The sequence below is a fragment of the Agelaius phoeniceus genome, chromosome 15 (genome assembly GCF_051311805.1).
Source record: "Agelaius phoeniceus isolate bAgePho1 chromosome 15, bAgePho1.hap1, whole genome shotgun sequence".
Lineage (NCBI taxonomy): Eukaryota > Metazoa > Chordata > Aves > Passeriformes > Icteridae > Agelaius > Agelaius phoeniceus.
The window spans coordinates 1,521,773-1,535,783 of record NC_135279.1 but is presented as its reverse complement, the minus strand read 5'-3'; the positions used below and the strand labels follow the sequence as shown (position 1 = coordinate 1,535,783).

The 14,011-nt window shown below is 54.6% G+C and overlaps 1 protein-coding gene across 4 annotated transcripts in view; it reads left to right on the top strand.

Moving 5' to 3' along the window:
- The first annotated feature begins 5,874 nt into the window (after positions 1 to 5,874).
- The window catches only part of HTR4 (5-hydroxytryptamine receptor 4), a 69,992-nt gene continuing 61,855 nt past the window's right edge, over positions 5,875 to 14,011 (top strand). For 2 of the 4 annotated variants that reach the window (XR_013184401.1, XM_077186561.1), the window contains exon 1: positions 5,875 to 6,119. The gene's annotated coding sequence lies outside the window, so the exon portion shown is untranslated. The remainder of the gene's footprint in view (positions 6,120 to 14,011) is intronic. The other 2 variants (XM_077186560.1, XR_013184402.1) reach the window with 2 other exon arrangements.

Below are 14,011 nucleotides of genomic sequence, written 5' to 3'. Positions count from 1 at the left end.
TCTGCTTTCTATTAACAATGCACAACACTTCATTATTAACCTCAAAACCTTCCACTACCTTGCTTGGCTTATTTTTCTTAAGGTCTATCTTAGCAAAGCCTAAAACTCAAACTATAGCTCCACGTCCTTGCTTGCTGTACCACTGTGACTTTCCCACTGTCACACCTTGCAGCTGCAGCTGGCTCCAGTTCCTCTGCCCTGTTTTTGAGTCCTGCTTCCCCAGCCTTCTGAAAGTCTTCTTGCCTTGGCCATTTCCCAGCAGGGCAGGTGAGGGCTCTTGGAGTGTCACACTGCTGTCCCTGCCCCGGGGCTGTGGCTGGACCACAACCAACCAATTCTTTGTATTTTTTTTTTTTATTTTCTATTTTTCATAATTTTTTAAAATATTTTCTCTTTTTTATCACCCCAGAAGCTGCATTTGTGCAGATAACTGTGTGTGGCCCCAGGGAGCAGGGCCAGCAGCTGCTGCTGGTGAAAGGTGATTTATTCCTGCTGAGCCCTCCCCACCCCGTGCCCAGCCCATCCTCGCTGCCCTTTCAGCTCAAAGCCCCTGCTGTGCCTGGCAGCTGCAGAATGGCTTTGCTCTCAAGGCTTTGCTCAAACCAGGGTGGAAACTGCAGGAAGGAGATGTGAGAATGGCTGAAGGTCAAATGTGGCACGAGAGGTGAGTTAAATTTGGGTGGGGAACTCCTGGTGTGCGTTTCCTGGAAGGGCAAATCCCGAATTTTCTTCTGCATTTATCGGACCCAGGGCTGGCTGTGCCAATCCCAGCTGTGCCTTGGAGCGCCAGCCAGAGAGGGGAAAAGCCCTGTGTCCATCTTAGCAAAGCCTGGCCTAAACCTGTGGGCAGCACAGCTCTGGGGTGGGCAGCTCTGCTCAGCTCCTGTGCTGCAGATCCCCGAACATCAGCCTGGAAACACGAGAGGAACGTGAGGAAAAACCCTCCTGGGAAGTGGAGCCCTGGCAGGGGCTGAGCTCAGGACTCACTGCCCTGGGCACGGGTTGGTTTTACCTCTGGGGCTTGGCAGGGAGGGTTTGCAAAGCCCCTGCAGGCTCCTCTCGTCTCTTTGAACAGCTCTGAATAAAGAATTCTGCTTATTTTTCCTTTTGGTTTTTGATAGGGAATTAATAATCAGAAATGATGTTGCCTCACCAAGCAGGTAAAGGATTTGGGAAATTGGTTTTGCATCTCACAGAAGCCCCAAACAGCAGCCCAGGGAGCTCAGAGGACAAGGGACAGCAGCAGGGGAGGAGCAGAGGGTCCCCAAGGCCAGGGGTGGGCAGGGGGAATCTCTCTGCAGGTTTATTTTGGTTTGCGCTCAATCCGAGCGGAATTGGCTCCGTGCTGCCATGGAAACAGCAGCAGGGGCCCAACAGGGTTTGCAGCCATCTCCAGGGAGCCATCCTTGGGAAAATCACCCCAAAGCATCCCTGTGGGGCTGGGGGCCGAGGGAGCCGCGCTCAGACAGGGCAGGACCTTTGTCACACCAGCGAGGGGACACAGTAACAGCACACACAGAGCTGGGGGTCCTGTTGTTAAAAATCCCAGTGTGAACCCAAGGGGTGTGAAACCAGCAGGGAAGACTCTTCAGGGGGGACTCTGCAAGGGTTAACCTGACAGCAAATATCTCATTCAGCCCAGCAAAGAGCAGGAAAATTACCCTGTTTTAATCTACTTTGTGTCCAGAAATATTCCATTAAAGAGGGGGGAAATAAATTCAGGGGGGGGGGCTCGTGGGCATCCTGAGAGCAGAAAAAGAGGTAAAATTAATCCTATCAATAATCCATGATGAATGATTCACTCAGCTCTCTTATTCACAGCCCCATCAGTTATCTGCATTCACAGGGAATTACACTCACATGGAATTACACACAGCCTCATCTGCATGGAAATGACAGCCCAGGAGGGCTCCACATCCCAGGACTCCTCCCTGTGCTTGCCAGGGAAGAGAAGGAGCTCTGTGGGGCAGAAGGACAGACACCCACCCAGCCCTCAGCCCGGGGGATGGCAGGAGGTGGATTTCTGCTTCCCTTTTCTTTTTCCTCCAAAACTTCCTCGCTGGAGCAGAGAACCAAGTGCAAATTGCTCATTAGAAATAGGATTTTAGGAAAAACCAGTTAAAATGATGGGAAGTTCTGCCACACTTGTGTGGCCTCCAGAGAGACTGAGATGGGGCAGGACTCAGAGAGCTCTCCCAGGGGAGTCTCATCCTCACATTTCTGAGGGGTTGTTCAGTGGTTTCCAGCCCACAGATTGTAAATGTGGAATTTGCCTCCAGCTCTGACTCTCCAGGTGATGCTGACATGGTTGGCCCTTGCTTTGGTTCCACCTTTGGTCCTGGGATAACAAATTTATCCAAGGGTCACTCTGAGAGGGTCTTTCAAAATAATTCTGTGCCCCTCCAGTGCCAGCTGAGCTAACGATGTCTGTGCTATGAACAGTGGTAGTTGCACTGGTAAAAATGGCCCAAATGTTCTGCTTTAAAGCCAACATTTAACTATTTAACATTTAGCTGCCTTAAGCTGGGATTTAGGTTTGTGTCTGCAGGTAGAGCTGTAAATAACCTGAGGGGAGTGGCTCAGAGTGCTCTGCAGACGGGGAGAGCTCCTACCACAGGTGGCAGAGTTGGATTATTTAAAAACCTGTCAGTTTGGGACCTTCTTCTCCCTGACCCTTTCAGTTTTGAGCTGGTGCCCACCTGGGCCTGGCTGGGCACTTTCAGCAGGAGCCTGGGAATGTGGAGTCCTGGCAACCCCCAGAGCTCGGGTGTGAGCGATGTGAGCAGAGGAGGTGGCGACAACAGAGAGACAAAATCCTGTGTAAGGACAAGCACCAGCCCAGCTGATGCTGTAAATCAGCTGCAGAGCAGAATTCTTCTCCTGCCTCTCCTCTGATGTCCCTCAGGAAATCCAACCCTGGGAAATCCCAGGAATTCTGCTGCTGCATCCCGACTTTCCAGCCCAGCTCTGGGTACCGATTGCTGCTGCATCCCAGGGTTAGTGGGGGATCTCAGAGGGAGGGGGAAAGCTTGCATTTCAAAAGGAACAGAAGGAAAGTTCTTCCCCGGGGGAGTGGGAGGCTGCGTGATCCAGCCGTGGGTAAAACCCTCAGAAAATCAATGTATTCTGGCTCCTTTTGGATAAAATCTCTCCCACGTGGGCAAAGGAGAGCAGGGCTGCTCGGGGGGGCTCACCCAGAGCTGCTCTCTCTGTTTTTATGGGTTCCTGTCCCACTCTGCTCCTGGAGGGGCAGCAGGGAGGGATCCAGGGCAGGGATGGAGCTGCACCTGCAGCAGCAGCAGCAGCGAATTCCTCTGCAGAGTGACTGTGATTCAGTCCCGATGAATCACTCAGCCACTCTCCCTCTCAACCAGATCTTGGGATTCATCATTGTTACAGCAGGAGGAAAAGGAGGAGGGGAGGAAAAACAGGGGAAAAAAAAACAAAACCAAACTCCAGTGCTTTATCTCCCTCTTTGATACTTTCCAATTTTCCTGTTTAAAAATTTAATTCCATTTTTTTTTTTTAGGCATCCCATTCAGGTGGAATAAACTTCTGCCAGTCCTGGAGAGAAAGCTGCATGGAGAGGAGTGGGATGGACCTTGGCCACAGCTGGGGCCAGCGCTGGGGCCAGGATGTGTTAACAAACAAACCTGCCCAGGTTCACAACAGCCAGGGATGGAAGGGGCTTGGGCTCTGCTTCTCCAGGCTCCAAATCCTCCCCTGAGCAGCTTTGACCCTGCCCGGAGCACTGCTGGCCCTCAGCCACCCAGGCATTGAAAGGAGAGCACAGAAACCCACCCAGCCTCATTCTCCCCCTGCTGCAAACTCAGCACGGGCTTGGCTCGGGGCCCCACGCTCTGATTGTTCCCTTTTGTGCCGTTTTTCCCCTTTAGGAGGTGCTGCTGGAGAGCCTGGCTGGGAGCACCTTGGGAGGCAGGTGAGGAGCTGCTCTGAGCACTCTTGCCAGGAAGAGCTACAAGTGTTTGCTCCAGGAAGAATTTCTATATCAATTCAGCATTAAAGCCAGAGGCTATTCTAGTGAGTAGCTACCATTAATGCCTACTATTAGTAAATACTAATAATGTCCAGAAAGCTCACATCAGTACCACGGAGAGGAAAATGCAGGCAAACCAAAATTGTTTCAGGAACTCTTTAACAGCTCCACCCAGATCAGCTTCATTCACTTTGGTTTGGGTCCTCTGAGTCTGAGAAAATCCACTCAGTGACAAAGTGTTTCTTCATGGATTGGATGGGGTTTACTTTTCTAATGTTATTCTTTCTCTGTCTTTCAGTTTCTATAGTGATGGACAAACACATGCAGCCTGGGTGCTGTTTGCCTGCACTGCCTAAAACACCACCAAATTTTGGAGAAATCCATTGAAAATTTTTTGCCAAAGCCCCCCAGGTCTTAAAAGAAATTAGTCCTATCAAACAAGTTGATAATGTCTTTAATATAAATTTACTTTTTGGATGTATTTTGTCAGCAAGCAGCAGGTGTTGCACTTCTGTGGGTTCTCTGGTTTCTCCTGCATCCACACACAACTGGAGATGTCCTTTGGAGGGGCAAGGACCTCAGCTGTGCTTAAAGGGCATGGAAATGCTCCAAACCAAATTACATCTGTGACCCTGAGTGTGCTCTGGATCTGCCTGTGAATGCAGTAATCTCTGAGAAATCCCAGCCCTGCACTGACTGTACAAAGGCACTGCAGCTTGAAAGCCCCAAGCCCCAAAGTGCAGCTCCAGCAGTGAAAGGTGGAGGTGAGCACACCTGGAGCAGGAGCTGCTCAGGTCCCGGGTTTATGCTGGCTTTATTTCAAGGGGTATTTTAAAAGTTCAGCTGATGAGCTGCTTGTGGTGTCCTGCTCTGCCAAGACTGAGCTTTGTTAAGGGTGTCAGGGCCAGATTTCAGCTGCCAAAGCTCCAATAATGTCAGAGGAGCTGGGCTGATGCTGCAACTGAAAAAGCCCTTGCAGCGTGCCTGGAATTACCGCCAATTTTTTGTTTGTTTTGAGAAATCCATTGAAAGATCTTTGCCAAAACCCCTCAGATCTTTAAAAAGCGGCTCCAATCGAGCAAGTTATAGTAACATGGGCTTGCCACACTTCCCTTCTGCACGCAAGCAACCAAACCAAACCACCGATCCCTGAATCGCTGCGAAAGGGAGGGAGAAGCATCGGCGAGAATTCTCGGGATAAAGGGGGAGCTGCGCTGCCCGCAGCGCCCGCACGGCTCCCGCGGCACCCGGGCGAGCTCGGGGTTGGTCTCTGGAGGGGACGGCCCCGGCTTTCCCCGGGCGGGGCGGGGACAGCGCCGGGCACCCCCGCGCTCCGTGCGGGGCGGGCCGGGGGAGGCGCTGCCCGCGGAGCCTCGGCGGGAGCGCAGCCCCGCAGCCGCACCTGGGCCGGCAGGACAGACCGACAGAATCCTGGACAGGACAGACAGAATCCTCACCTGAGCGGGCAGGACGGACCGACAGAATCCGCACCTGGGCGGGCAGGAAAGACAGACCGCACCCGCACCTGGGCGGGCAGGACAGACCGACAGAATCCTGGACAGGACAGACAGAATCCTCACCTGAGCCGGCAGGACAGACCGACAGAATCCGCACCTGGGCGGGCAGGACAGACAGACCGCACCCGCACCTGGGCGGGCAGGACAGACCGACAGAATCCTCACCTGGGCGGGCAGGACAGACAGACAGAATCCTCACCTGAGCCGGTAGGACAGAGAGACCGCACCTGGGCCGGCAGGACAGACAGAATCTTCACCTGGGCGGGCAGGACAGACAGACCGCATCCCGGGCAGGACAGACAGAATCTTCACCTGGGCGGGTAGGACAGACAGACCGCACCCGCACCTGGGCGGGCAGGACAGACAGACCGCACCCCGGGCAGGACAGACAGACCGCACCCGCACCTGGGCGGGCAGGACAGACAGACCGCACCCGCACCTGGGCGGGCAGGACAGACAGACCGCATCCACACCTGGGCGGGCAGGACAGACAGACCGCATCCACGCGTGGGCAGCGGCCGCAGCCGCCCTGCCCCATCCCGCCAGCATGAGCGGCCGCGCCGGGGGAGCCGCGCCGGGCACTGCGGGGCTCTGCCCCGGCCACGGTGAGCAGGGGCCGGCGGAGGGAGCGGGAGGACGGGGCTCCGCTGGGCATGGGGCAAACCCGCCCCGGGGGAAATGATCGCCGGCATCGCCCGAGGAGCGCCCCTCGTCAGGGGCGGGGGTGATGCGGGTGGGGATGCGGGTGCGGTGCCCGGTGTCTATTCCCCCATGTGCGGTGCCCGGTATTGCCCCGGGTGCGGTGCCCGGTATTCCCCCGGGTGCGGTGCCCGATATTCCCCCGGGTGCGGTGCCCGGTATTTCACCATGTGCGGTGCCCGGTGTCCCACCCCGGGTCCTGTGCCGGGCATCCCCCGTGTGCGGTGCTGGGTATCCCCCACCGTGTGCGGTTCTCGGTGTCCCCCGGTTTCGGTGCCCGATATCCCCCGGTTTCGGGGCTCTGGGAGGGAGCGGAGGGGAGGAAGGATGGAAGGAAGGAAGGCAGGCAGGCAGGCGGGCTGGTCCGGTCGCGGTGGCACGGGTGAAGGTGGCAGCGAGCAGCACCCGGGGCTCCGCTGGCGTGAGCGGCTCCCGTGCCCAGCAGAGCGCTGGGATGGGCAGCACTGAGCCGCAGGAGGAACGGGACTGGGCTGGGCATGGAGCCCCTGGCACGGGGGAAGTCACCCGGAGGGAAGGGGAGGCTCGGAGGGCTCCGCACGAGTGGAACTCGGCTGGAGCGAGGATGAATGGCTGTCCCTGCAGGAGCTCCGGGCACGGGCGGCTTGTGGCGCTTGGGGACAGGGTCAGTGCTGGGGGAACGGCTCGAGCATCTCAGAGGGGATTTCCAGCCTTAGCAATTGCGCAATTCTGTGGTGAGGAAGGTGTTTTCCAGGACTGGGCAGCTCCGTGCTGTGCCAGGGTCCAGAGTGCAAAGGCTCCACTCGCACTGGGGCTCCCGGAGCTCTGTGTCTGTTCCGAGCCCGTGTCACTGAGGTTGGAGCATTTCAGTGCTGCTGAAGCTTGCTCAGAATGACTCCAGGGCGAGGGAGGCCCGCGGGAGCCCTGCCCAAGGCCGGGTGCTTTGGTTCAGGTGCTGGGAGTGCAGCCAGCGTGTGGCTCCCACTCGGGGACAGACAGAGCAGGGTCACCCCCTCCAGCCCCGGGGCATCTCCCCTCGCTCCAAAACAAACTGCACCCTCGGGAACTTGATAGAAAGGTGAGTAATTAAAACATTACCCAGCTGCAAGTTTGTGCTGCTTGAGGGCAGTGAGGAAGGAGCCAAGTCCTGGTGTGCCAGCTTCAGAGCCTGGAGTGTGCTTTGAGATGTGTGATGTCATCATGACTTCATTTCTCCTTAAACCCAAAATACTTTCCTTTGAGAGGGAATATTGCCCAGTGTTCCTTGAGGGAGGATGACTTTTCTCTGTCCCCTGTTACTGCAGTTGGCTGGTTTTGCTTGGCAAAGGCAGGGTGGAGTTTTTAGGAGTTTATTTGGATTTTGTCAGTGTAGCAGAGGGTGGTGGATGGGCTGGCTGAGGTCACTCTCCAGGGAAGGCACCCAGGGATGTGCAGTGCCACTGCTTGGGGGAAGAGCCCCAGGTGAGCCCAGGAGCCGGGGATGGGAGCATTCCCAGCAGGAATGGGGACTCTGTGATGGGCAGGGAGCAGCAGCACCTTCCTCTCCTCTGAGATCTTCCCTCTGCCTCTTCCCTTGCAGCCTGACCTTGGCTCTGTCAGTGCTGTCCAATAACGCCGTTAAAAACAAACACGAGTCAGGCTGAGTTTGCTTAAACAACAACTCCTTCCACAGCAAGGTGTGTTTGTCGTATTTCCTCAAGCTGGCTCTGACCTGACAGACAGAAATAGTTGAGTTTGCCCAGGACTTTGTAAACACTGATTTAAAAGTAAGAGTGCTCTGACTGAGCCTGTTGGCTCCTTCTAGGAAGTCTCCAAATTGTACATTCAGCTCCCCTGTGCCAACTGTGCTCCTGCAAGTGCCAGCAGTGCTTCTGCCTCTCCCCTCCTCATCCCCATCCTCTGGAGCCAGCTGGCAAGGCTCGTTTTTTCCACCTTTTCCAGGTATTCCAGGAAGTCTGAGGCAGAACAAAGAGCAAGGGACAGGTGCCAGCCAGAACAGGCTGAGCCCTTGGGGCTGGGAATACCTGGAACCCGCGGAAGGAGTTCCCAGGTGAATTCAGGGGAGATGCAGCTGGGATGGAGGATGCAGGAGCCCGTGTTGGGAGTGGGGCTGAGGAGGAGCTGGGGATTGCCTAGCTCTCCTTTGAGGATCTCTGTCCTGCTCTCCACCCTCCTCTGCTCCTGCAGGCAAGGAGGAGGACAAGGCCCCGGTGTCCTCTGCGGGGACTGGCTGTGCTGGCTGCAGGAGCAGTGGCAGGGGTGGAAGGAGAGCCAGGAGGGTGTGAGGAGGCAGCAGCTTGCCCTGCACACCCCACAGTCACGCTGCACACCCTGGAGGCGCTCCCTGTGCGTGTTGGTGTTTGAGAGCAGAGCTGCTGTTTGGGGAGAAGCAGGAGAGAGCATCCCCCAACACCTGCAGCAGTGCAGGATGGCCCCTGGGGGGGTTTGGTCACAGAGGCAAAATGGAAATGATCAGAGCTGTTCCACTGAGGAGCCCCTCTGGCTCCAGCTGCCTGGGGATCCAAAGGGCTCGGCCTGGATCAGGTGGGATCAGCAGGAATTTCCCCATGGAAAGGGGGCTCAGGCACTGGAACTGCCCAGGGAAGGTTGGATCCCCACCCCTGGAGGTGGCACTTGGGGCTGGGAACAAGGTGGGGATGGGGCACAGCCTGGACTGGATGGGCTGGGAAGGCTTTTCCAAATGATTCTGGGATTCTGTGACTTCAGTAAATGTTGGTGTAAATCCTGAGAGCCCCATGGTTACAATCTGGGGTGACAATGCCAAGTTCTGGGGGTTAAAGGAAATCTCTCATGGAACACAACTAATTAATGTCCACTCAGGGCTTCCCTGCCCATTTGCAGAGCCAGACACTGATGAGTGTCAGGTTAGAGACTGTCCCCTCTTCTGACCTTGTCATTCATTCCTTAGAGAGTCTCTGAAAAAAGCCTCTCTAAAAAGACCAATACACCCAATTAAATGGTGCCAATGTTCCTTTGTAAACCCGGTGCATCCCTGAGGAAGCAGAAGGTGAAGAACTCGTGGTGCAGTTTATGGGAAAGGGGGGAAAGTGCTTAATGGCTTTTGCATTTAACCCCTTGCAGTTCTGTTTTCTGTGTCTGTGTTCTTTTCCCTGGTGCACTTTTTGTGGGACTACCTAGGTTAGATTATTATTAACATCAGGGAGATGTTACCTTTGCCTCAGCTGGGGCAGAGGGTGGCAGAGGGATGAGCCATGTGCTTGTTCCCTCAGCTAACACCAACCCAGCCCCAGGATTTGCAAAGCAGCTGCCTTTAATCTGCTCTCGTTGTGTAATTCCATTAGAATTATTTTTATTAGAGCCCATAATGTGATTCAGAGCCCCCTCAGCCCTGGGGAGTGGCTGCAGTGTGGGGCTGCAGGGGGAGACACGGCCAGCAGGGCCTGGGGGAAAGCAAATTACTCTGCAGGAACACAAATGGAGCTTGGGCAATTTGATGTGATTAAGGAAACAATTAGAGAGAATGGCTGGAGGTGCAGTGGCCCCGAGGCTCAGGAGGAGATGCTGCTCTGGAGAGGGCACGGGGTCCTGTCCCCAGCCTGGCATGGGGAGGTGAGGGGGAAAAGCCCCTCTCAGCCCCTCTCTGTGCCTGGTGTTGGGCGTTTCTGCCCTGCCCTGGTGCAGCCTGGAGGGTTTGGGTATTCCCAGGTGGGTTTGCAGAGCAGTGCCCGGGTTTGGGTGATGCAGCAGGGGCTGGGGCTGCTCCTGCTCCAAGCTGAGCAGGGAGATCATTCCCCTGCTCTGGGGCTGTGTTTTCCTGAGCTGGGGCAGCAGCTCAGAGCCCTGCCTTCAGTGAATCTCATCCCAAATGGTTCTCACCCCCAAAACCACCTCTGCTCTCCTCTCCTTGTGCTGCAGTGTCTGCCTGTGCCCACACCTGCCTGAGGCTTCCTCCTTTGTGCTTGGGAGTCCTCAAAAGCTCTAACATTCCACATTATCCCTGCCAGCAGCTGAGGCGCTCTCAGAGCACCCATGGAAAGCCCACACCCCCTTTCCCGGGTGCACAAGGGTTAATCTGGCCTCATGGATCCCATTTTGGGTGTATCCATGGAAATCCCACACCACCTTCCCTGGTGCAGAAGGGTTAATCTGGCCTCATGGATCCCCCATTTTGGGTGTACCCATGGAAATCCCACACCACCTTCTCTGGGTGCACAAGGGTTAATCTGACCTCATGGATCCCATTTTGGGGGTATCCATGGAAATCCCACACCACCTTCCCCAGGTGCACAAGAGTTAATCTGGCCTCATTAACCCCCATTTTGGGTGTATCCATGGAAATCCCACATCCCCTTCCCCGGGTGCACAAGGGTTAATCTGACCTCATGGATCCCATTTTGGGTGTATCCATGGAAATCCCACACCCCCTTTCCCGGGTGCACAAGGGTTAATCTGGCCTCATGGATCCCCCATTTTGTGGTGCATCCATGGAAATCCCACACCACCTTCCCCGGGTGCACAAGGGTTAATCTGGCTTCATGGATCCCATTTTGGGTGCACCCGTGGAAAGCCCACACCACCTTCCCCGGGTGCACAAGGGTTAATCTGGCCTCATTAACCCCCATTTTGGGTGTACCCATGGAAATCCCACACCCCCTTCCCCAGGTGCACAAGGGTTAATCTGGCCTCATTAACCCCCATTTTGGGTGTACCCATGGAAATCCCACACCCCCTTTCCCAGGTGCACAAGGGTTAATCTGGCCTCATGGATCCCCCATTTTGGGTGTATCCATGGAAATCCCACACCCCCTTTCCCAGGTGCACAAGGGTTAATCTGGCCTCATGGATCCCATTTTGGGGGTATCCATGGAAATCCCACACCACCTTCCCCGGGTGCACAAGGGTTAATCTGGCCTCATGGATCCCATTTTGGGTGTTCCCATGGAAATCCCACACCACCTTCCCTGGGTGCACAAGGGTTAATCTGGCCTCATTAACCCCCATTTTGGGTGTACCCATGGAAATCCCACATCCCCTTCCCCGGGTGCACAAGGGTTAATCTGGCCTCATTAACCCCCATTTTGGGTGTATCCATGGAAAGCCCACACCCCCTTTCTCAGGTGCACAAGGGTTAATCTGGCCTCATTAACCCCCATTTTGGGTGTATCCATGGAAATCCACACCCCCTTTCCCAGGTGCACAAGGGTTAATCTGGCCTCATTAACCCCCATTTTGGGTGTACCAGGGCTGCTGTGCCATCAGAAGGTCCCAATTAAACCTTTCTCTCGAGGGATGCAGCTGCAGCTCTGCACCCAGCCAAGGAGCTCTTCCCTGCTCATCACCCAGAAGTTGTTCTGAGGGGTCCTGGCCCTTCTGGGGCTCCTCAGCTCAACCAGGGGGTGCTGGGCTGGGCCCTGGCAGGGAAATGATTGGTGAGGTGAGAGCCAGGCTGGTTCCACATGGGCCAGAACAGCTTGAGGAGGATGTTTGGGGTGATCTGGCTCTTCATGGCTGCTCTGACATCCCTGAGCCAAGGCTGCCCCTGTTAAAGCCCCTCTCAGAGCTCTGTCTGACAGAACTGCAGCTGATTTCAGATGAGCCAAGGCAGTGGAACGTGTTTCTTCCTCATGGGCCCTCCATGGGTTGTTACAAAAACATGTTTTCCCTACCAGGAAAAACTGCCAAGCAGAATTTTTATTATTCAGCAGAGAAGGGAAAAGGGAAATAAAATAGAAACCCGAACCCAGTCAACACTGTCCCCAGAAAAATAAGGGAAAGTTGCAGCTATGAATATAAATTAGGAATTAGAACATGTAGGTGTCTGATAAGGGAGGCTAAAGGAATCTGTGAAATAGTAATGAGCAGGGGGTTAAGGATGAAGGGAAAACATCTCCCACGAACAGTAAGAACCATCAGAATGTTGTGTTCAGGAGCTGCTCTGCTGGGTTCAAATGGAAGAGTCAAAACAGGAGAGGACAGAGATGGATTGAACCCTCCAAGAAACAAAATCTGCTGGGCTATCACCAAACTCCAGGTGAGAGAAGGCACTGGGCAGTCGGGGGCAGAATTGGGAAAGTGAGAGCAGAACAGGTCCTGTGGCAGAGGCAAACAGCAGCCAAGGGCCTGGGCTGCTCTGGAAAATGAAGGGAATGGAGTTCCCCATTCCCTCTTGGTGTGGAAAATGAAGGGAATGGAGTTCCCTTCTGCTCTGGAAAATGAAGGGAATGGAGTTCCCCATTCCCTCTTGCTGTGGAAAATGAAGGGAATGGAGTTCCCTTCTGCTCTGGAAAATGAAGGGAATGGAGTTCCCTGTTCCCTCTTGGTGTGGAAAATGAAGGGAATGGAATTCCCTTCTGCTATGGAAAATGAAGAGAAGGAAGTTCTCGTTCCCTTCTTCTGTGGAAAATGAAGGGAATGGAGTTCCCATTCCCTCTTGGTGTGGAAAATGAAGAGAATGGAGTTCCCATTCCCTCTTGGTGTGGAAAATGAAGGGAATGGAGTTCCCTTCTGCTCTGGAAAATGAAGAGAAGGAAGTTCTCTTTCCCTTCTGCTGTGGAAAATGAAGTTCCCTTTCCCTCCTCCTCCTCTTTGCCTTCATCCCCTGCCTGCCCTTGGCTCTGCCTGCAGGCTGTGCTGCACAGGGACCCTCTGTGACAGGCACAGGAGATTCGGCTCTGCAGCCTCCAGAATCTCTCACTGGGGGCCAGCCTGAGCAGCCCAGCCTGCTCTGAAGCCCAGGGGCAGCAGGGAAGTGCAGAGCAAGCATCTCCTTGCTGGTCTGAGTTTAGGAGCCTCCCTGGTCAGCAGAAAATCATGGAGCTGATAAAAGCTAATTGCAAAGATGCCTTTTATGAGTGCCTCCTTTTCCATGGGCTCTGCTTGGCTGAGTTGTTTTATTGATCAGATCCCTTCTATTGCAGCTCAGGGAGGAAAACAAGCAGCCCTTCTGCACTTGTGTTTGCTTTTAATAAAATACAGCAGGCAGAACTTGCTGGGGGATGATTAAAACACAGCCAGGGAATTGGGAGCTGGAGGAAGAAGGGATTTCCTTCTGCCCGTTCAGCTCAGGATTTCCCTGCTCCATGGAAGAGCCATTTACCAAGTAAATGCTAAAAGGGAGGAGAAATCTGGGTTGTTCACCTGTGGGGACAGTCTGGGGTGAGGCCAGGGCAGTGTGAGCACAAATATCTGGAAGCTGGGAAATTGTGAGCTCAGAGGAGAAAAGCTTGGAGCAGAGGAAGGGTTTCCAGCAGCCAGGAATTCCTGCTGCATGGAATTCTGGCCGTGGGGAAGGGCTGTGAGCACTCCCCACTGTTTGTCATTAGCAATAATCCCAGTGGTGGCAGCAGATTAATTCTGGATTAACGTTCCTCTCCTGCTCATCCCTGTTTGTTTGCATCCCAAGGGCTCCCTGCCCTCCCTGGCTCTGCAGAGCTTCCCAGGCAATTCCTTCCCTCTCCACATCCCTCCTTTCAGCAAACATCTCATCCCTCACTGCTCTCTGGCTGCCCAGACATTTATTGTTCCAGCTTTTGTTTATTTAAAAGCAAACACAAACAAAAAACAGAATCAGCAACGAGAGCCCAGATCGAGGATCCAAAAATAGGCAACCCAGGAGAGACTGAAAGCTCCAGCCTTGGCTCATGGGAACATTTTTAGGTGATGAGCACTTCACAAATCCCAGCTCAAAGGAGCAGCAGCAGGAAGAGCAGCCTGGAGAGAGGTGAGAGGTGGTTGTGGGGTGAGCAGGACCCACTCCCCTGGGATTCCCCTGGGATTCCCTCCCCACCAGCCATGGAAACCTGCAGGAGGCTGCTGTGGCATCAGATGTTTATTGAAG